Source organism: Ovis canadensis, chromosome 26, assembly GCF_042477335.2.
Source record: "Ovis canadensis isolate MfBH-ARS-UI-01 breed Bighorn chromosome 26, ARS-UI_OviCan_v2, whole genome shotgun sequence".
NCBI classification, from domain to species: domain Eukaryota; kingdom Metazoa; phylum Chordata; class Mammalia; order Artiodactyla; family Bovidae; genus Ovis; species Ovis canadensis.
Genome location: NC_091270.1, coordinates 49,888,514 through 49,895,614, shown reverse-complemented (window position 1 = coordinate 49,895,614; position 7,101 = coordinate 49,888,514). Strand labels below are relative to the sequence as shown.

General features: G+C 44.7%; 1 pseudogene; it reads left to right on the top strand.

Moving 5' to 3' along the window:
- The first annotated feature begins 751 nt into the window (after positions 1-751).
- On the top strand, positions 752-2,285 carry LOC138431042 (vasculin-like protein 1 pseudogene; annotated as a pseudogene).
- Positions 2,286-7,101: the final 4,816 nt, after the last annotated feature.

Below are 7,101 nucleotides of genomic sequence, written 5' to 3'. Positions count from 1 at the left end.
TTTTTCCATGACTATTCTTAAGCCCTGCCCTTCTACTTGTTTTAATTTTGCTGTGAATTTATAAATAGTGAAGACCAAAGAAACAGAAGAAGCATCTGGGAGCTTTCTACCAAGAAATTTGCCTTGAAAGCTGGTATTCTAGGAAGGAAAGGCATATCAAGTTCCTGTCTGGTTTTTTTTTTTTTTTCTTATGTCCTTAGATTTTGAAGGATAAGACAAATATAAACTCATACCTAGAGACTATTTTTAGCAGCTATGTAAGAATAATGAGATTTGTAAATTAAGGGCTTTGTAATGTGGATGTTTTGCTAACTAGAGTTGACTACTCAGAAGATCTTTTATAGCTCTTCAATGTTTTATTTTTTGACCAAACAGAAGTCCATCTGTCTTTCTAAGCTATGACCTTGTTATGAACAGTATTTGCATTCACTGTGCAAATGTCCATGTATTATCGGGTTTAAGCAACATCATAGTGCCATCACTCAATGAAGCTGAATGAGGTGAACACTGATATAGCTCTTTCCCCTTTCCCCCATTTTTGAAATGTGACAAATACTTTTATGTTCCCTTCCCCCTTCCCCTTTCCCCTTCTGCTTTGGGAAACATGTCAGGAACTAGATAGTTTAAGATGAGCAATTGAGGGGATTGAGAGATTGATCCACACAGAGCCTGGCTTCTTTGTGCTTCATTATAAGGCGTTCTGTTGGCCAGCCTAATTAAGTACCCTTTTAACAAGAGAACCTCATGGAAATCCAGCTGGCAACTCAAGAGGTTCAGGAAGCAGGACCACAGAGGTTATACTCTGGGATCTTGGCCATGAGGTTGGATGCCTCACCGTGTTGAAAAGAGACACTGGACCTAAATGGTGCAGCATGACTTTGTTCCTGCTTGGCTAAATTTCTCAACACCACAGTCAGCTAAGTCTCCTACAGCGACTTAAAAAACACGGAGAGCACCTACCCCAAGGAGATGGTAGATTTGGAGTAAGCCATAGTAGACATAATTCCTCTGATGGCTTTTTCAACAATGGACCTCATCAAACGACAGGAGGTTCTTGGCACCAGCCCTCCCTGTTCCACCATGATTCTATGGATTCTGGTGTCTCTAAGAGGGCATATGCTGGAATCACAGGGAACTGATCTGGTTGGCATGGCTCTTCATGAGATCATGATGGCATAAGCCAGCATAGTGCGGGTGGCACAGAAAGCCATCACCACTGGAATGGCAGCTTCCACTCCCAGAAAGGCTGTACCTTTCAGGAAAAGCCACCTACAGATATTAGGGAAGAGGAGAAAGAAGATAAAGTGGAAAAATTGCAGTTTAAAGAGGAAGACTTTCCTTCTTTGAATCCAGAAGCTGGCAAACAGAATCAGCCATGCAGACCCATTGGGACACCTTCTGGAGTGTGGGAAAACCCACCTCGTGCCAAGCAGCCCTCCAAAATGCTAGTCATCAAAAAAGTTTCCAAAAAAAGATCTTTCTGCTGCCTTCTCAGCTGTACTCACCTCACCAGGATCTCGCCATGCAAATGGAAGCAAATCATCAACCATGGTGCCAAGTGTCTATAAGAACCTGGTTCCCAAGCCTGTACCACCTCCATCCAAGGCCAGTACGTGGAAAGCTAACAGAATGAAACACAAATCAGGACCCCTTTCCTATAGCCGGGAGTCTGCTTTTAGCAGTCCAATCTCTATTAGCAAACCAGTAGCACTGGCTGGTGGTGTAGTTTTAAGTTCTCCCAAAGAGAGCCCCGCCAGCACCACCCCTCCGATTGAGATCAGCTCCTCTCATCAGACCAAGCTGACCTGCCGAACTACTGACAGGAAGAGCAAGCTCTGGGAGATTCAGAGGATGACGGGAATGGAGACTTCTCAGAGAGCAGAGCCTGTGACAAGTCAGAAGGTTTGGAGGATGACAGCACACCTGAACCAAAGGAAAATGGAGAGGAAAGCTGTCATCAGAATGGCCTTGCTCTCCCTATAGAAGAGGAAGGGGTGGTCCTCTCTCACTCTTTGGAAGCAGAGCACAGGTTACTGAATGCAATGGGATGGCAGGAAAATTCGAAAACAATGAGAACTGCCTTTCCCTCACAGACGATGAGCTCAGAGAGTTCCACAGGAAGACAGAGCAGATGAGAAGAAATACCTCTGGGAAGAATGGCTTCTTGCAGAGTCAAAGTTCCAGCCTATCCTCCCCTTGGAGAAGCACTTGCAGAGCAGAGTTTGAGGACTCAGATAACGCAGACAAGTAGCTGTGAAACATCTGATGACGATGCCTGGAAGTAGGCGTATAAAATGCTCACAGTCAAATCTGACCCAGTAAACTCAGCGTGTGTGCTTAGGGGTTATACAGAAGAAATTGTTCTTTTCCTTTCCCTCTTCTTATGTTATTGTTGAATACTTCATGCACAAGGGAGATAACCATATCCTAAAGAGAGAGCAAGCGATTGGCTTGTTTAGCTTGTGTTGTTGTTCTTCCCTGTTATCTGCTTAGTAGAGAGAACTTTGTGTGGTGGGAAGGATTTTTTAAACGCACACATGCACAGTATTTATGGGGCATTACACAGGCGGGAGCTGGCAGTGCAGAGAGGAGACACTGGTCTGCAGCAACAGCTTCTACTCCCAGCCCTTGGGGCACTCACCCCTGTGCTCAAGCAATCATTGTCAAAGACACAGTGGCTATTGAAGCTATAATTGTATTAAATTAATGCTAATAATTTGGATATTTTATTTTATTTCTGGCCATTCAGGTGATGTTAAGCCCTTAACCAAGCTTATGAGGCTTTTTCCCTTTTTTCCTTTTCTTTCTGGGTACAGCTGTAAAATATTTGGATATAGGAAGTGTGTTATTCTTGCAGCCTTGATATTCTGGGTGTACTTTAAAATATAAAATTGTGTGAGATTTCAAAGATTTAAATTTCAAAGATTAAGATTATTTTGATAATGCTATTTACAGATTTAAAAGATGTGGTTATCACAACTATGTTGAGGGAGAAAACTGCTGCATAAAATAACTAACTTGGAATAAATCTTTTGCATTCATAAAATAATTTAAAAATATTTAAATACTTATAAAAGTCAATACATCTTATCTTACATGATAAAGGAATAAGAGATGAAAGAAAACATATTTTTGCTTAATATATGCTTGCTGCTGCTGCTGCTGCTGCTGCTGCTGCTGCTGCTGCTGCTGCTGCTGCTGCTAAATCGCTTCAGTCGTGTCCGACTCTGCGACCCCATGGATGGCAGCCCACCAGGCTCCCCCGTCCCTGGGAATCTCTAGGCAAGAATACTGGAGGAGGTTGCCATTTCCTTCTCCAATGCATGAAAGTGAAAAGTGAGAGTGGAGTCGCTCAGTCATGCCCAACTCTTAGCAACCCCACGGACTGCAGCCGACCAGGCTCCTCCGCCCATGGGATTTTCCAGGCAAGAGTACTGGAGTGGGTTGCCAGTGCCTTCTCCGATATATATGCTTACATATAGGCAAGTGTATTCATAACAAAATAAGGAGAATATACTCATGAAATTACAGTCTGCATTTCTATAACTGGTCACATGGTTGTAGCTGGTGCTACTCTGATGCTTTGGTGATCCAAACTTTCATTTCTGAAAGGTCTGTTCCATTAGTAGTCCTTTCTGGGTCATAGTTCTTCATTGACCATAATTACAGAGCATGCCAATGCTGGGAGACGTTCCACAGGGTTTCCTTAATTCATACAGACTCTTCTTTACCTCCATTGTTGAATAGTAGTCCAGTTGCTCTTTGTATTCAAGATCATTATTAACTACAGCCAGTACCTTACCTCCCTTGTTTTCCTATTGATTCAGAGGTACAAAGAACAAAAGTGGCCATGTAGCAGTTTCAATTCCAATTGAGGTATCACTGTTGTGTTTCCAGGTGAAAACATTCTTCCCTCTGGGACTAAGACTTCTAGGCCAACACAGCTTAAAGTCCGGAAACAGGAAGCAAAAATTCTTCTGGTGGATCATTTGGGATGATAGTGAAGATGCCACTTCTATTTCTACCCTCAATTCTCGGACCCATAAATTCTGACTTGGAGAAACAACATTATATGTTGGACACTGATTTAGAGCCTGCCCCCAGACCTGAAAAATACTGCCACCTAGCCAGCACTGTAATTGAGTGTTCAAAAGGCCACGCCACCATTCTATCAGGCCAGCAGCTTCAGTATGCTGGGGAATGAGTGAATTCCATGAGCCCAGGTTGTATTGCTGCAATACTTTTGCTGTGAAGTTAGTTCCTTGATCAGAAGCAGTGCTGAGTAGAAATACCATGATCATGGGTGAGTCATTCTGTCAGTCAATGGATGGAAGTTCTGACAGCAGCATTGCATATAAGGAAGGTAAATCTGAATCCACAATATCTATTCCAGTAAGGAAACAACCCTGCAAACCCTTGATGGAAATGGCCCAGTGTAATCAACCTGTCCCCAGGTAGCTGGCTGATCATTCTGGAGAACGGTGCCATACTGGGCTGCTCTGGGCTGGAAGGCTAGGCACTCAGCAGTGGTGCCACCAGGTTGAGGTTGGTGAGCGGAGGTCCACATTGCTAAACCCATCCTGCCACTATCATCACCTAAGTCACGAGCCCCATGGGCGAAAAGGGGCATGGTTAGGAAAAAGGCTGACTGGTATCCACAAAGTGGGTCATCCTCTCCACTTGGGCTACTAAAAACTGTTCCCTGCTGAGATCACCCTTTAGTGAACATTCACATGAGACACAAACCTCTTTCTTACCCTTTCAGAGAGTTCTGGCTATTTCTTCTTCCAAACAAAGGCACTCACAAGGCTATTGCTCTTTTGTGACCTGCAGGGTTTGCGGAAGTAAGAACTTTAGTCTGGACAAACGTATTCAAGAAGATATCCACCCCAGTTTGACAGCAGTTGGGGTGGCTACCATTACTTTATAGGGGCCCCTCCATTTGGTAATAGTTGGTCTTCCAGGGACCTCTATACTTTAACCCTGGGGTTTATTTTTGAAGAAAGTGACCCTCTGCTGTATATTTAGTGGGAGCTGGCAGTTGCCTTGTGGGCAGAGTCCTGGATTGCCTTCTGAACTTGTCCGTGATTAATAGTGGGCTGCCATTATACAGGCTCAGTTTCTTATCTAGCAGCAAGTCAGTGGTAAAAACATAAAAATAAAAAAAGGCCTCGCATGAGCCATTTCAAGTGGGCTAAGCCTCAGACCCCTCCTAGGGTTACACAGACGCTGAGGAGTGCAATAGGAAGCAAGGTCATCCCAGGCTCATGAGTCTCTTGACAGAGCTCTGCTAAGATTTTCTTTAAAAGAGGGTTCACTGTCTCTACCTTCTCTGAAGATGGGGGTTGCCAAGAGGTATGTCACTTGTAGTCTATCTCAAAGGCCCCTGTGAGCCCTCTGTGATTTTGGCTATAAAAGAAGGCCCATTATATCCCTGGAGGGATTTGGGGACTATTTATATCCTGGTATTGGGATCATTTAGGTGAAATGTAACTGCCAGTCTCTCCCCCACTCCCACCCCAGGTATGTCCATCAGCAATGAACTGGCCCGAGTAACAAAGAGAGATTTGATGGGTCTGTGAGTTATTGGATTGGATGGGTCAGTGGATTACTACACACGCAGAAATCACAGGCAAAGGTTACTTGTTTTACTGTTCTTTTAAGCCCTTCCTCTGAAAAAGCCTTTGGCCTCATGTTCCATAGTGCATCCTTCCCATGGTGGGTGGAGTCAGGTAAGCTCTTGGTCTCCATTTTTGGGCCTCAGGGATTAGAACCTTGCCCTCCTTTTTATACCAGCCTGTGTTCCCTTTCTCAGAGCCCCATTTCTTAGCATTTTCTTGTTCCTGTGGCAAATTGTGGGGGAAGCTAGGGAGTTCAAGGAAGGGTGGCCAATCACTAGGGCCGTAACTTGCCCAGGTTCTTTCAGTGGAGCTCATTGGAGCTCCTGTTTTTCAGTGGAGCTGCCTGTTTCCCAGTTCCATCAGCTTTGCTGTTTCCTTGGCTCACAAAAGATCCCTCCCTCTGGTAGCCCCTACAGTGAATTACTGCTACACAGGTCAGAAGCTGTACTGCTTCTAAAAGAGCCAGGATCAAATCTGTATGTTTTGTGGGGGGTTATATCTATCGGTTAACATTTCCCTTTTTTCCGCATGTCAGCATGAGCATGTATCACATATCACGTGAAAGCCATATTTAGAGTCAGTAAAAATATTTAATTTCTTATCCGTTTTCATTGCAAAGCCCTCAGTAATGCAGTTAGTTCAACCTTCTGGGCCGATGCCCAGCAGGGCCTTGGTTTCCATGACTTCATCTAGACTAACTGTGGCATACCCTGCCTTTTGGGTTCCCATTACTACAAAACTGCTCCTATCAGTAAATCACTAGACCTCAAGGTTTCATCTAGAAATCAGACTCACTAGATTAAGTTTATTCTATGGTCTCTACACACTGATGCACAAAATCTCCACTCTCAACCACTTAACACAGAGTTGCCAGGTTCAGGGTTTAGCACACCTTAAGGCCAACAAAGGTCCATCTAGTCAAGGCTATGGTTTTTCCGGTGGTCATGCATGGATGTGAGAGTTGGACTGTGAAGAAAGCTGAGCACTGAAGAATTGATGCTTTTGAGCTGCTGTGTTGGAGAAGACTTTTGAGAGTCCCTTGGACTGCAAGGAGATCCAACCAGTCCATCCTAAAGGAGATCAGTCCTGGGTGTTCATTAGAAGGACTGATGCTGAAGCTGGAACTCCAGTATTTTGGCCACCTCATGCGAAGAGTTGACTTATTGGAAAAGACCCTGATGCTGGGAGGGATTGAGGGCAGGAGGAGAAGGGGACGACAGAGGATGAGATGGCTGGATGGCATCACCGACTCGATGCACATGAGTTTGGGTGAACTCCGGGAGTTGGTGATGGACAGGGAGGCCTGGCGTGCTGCAATTCTTGGGGTCACAAAGAGTTGGACACGACTGAGCGACTGAACTGAACCGAAGGTCATGTCAGACAAAGGAGCCTGGCATGCTGCAGTCCATGAGGTCTCAGAGTCAGATACAACTTAGCTGAACAACAACAACAAGGTAATGTCAGGGTGTCCTTTAGGAGG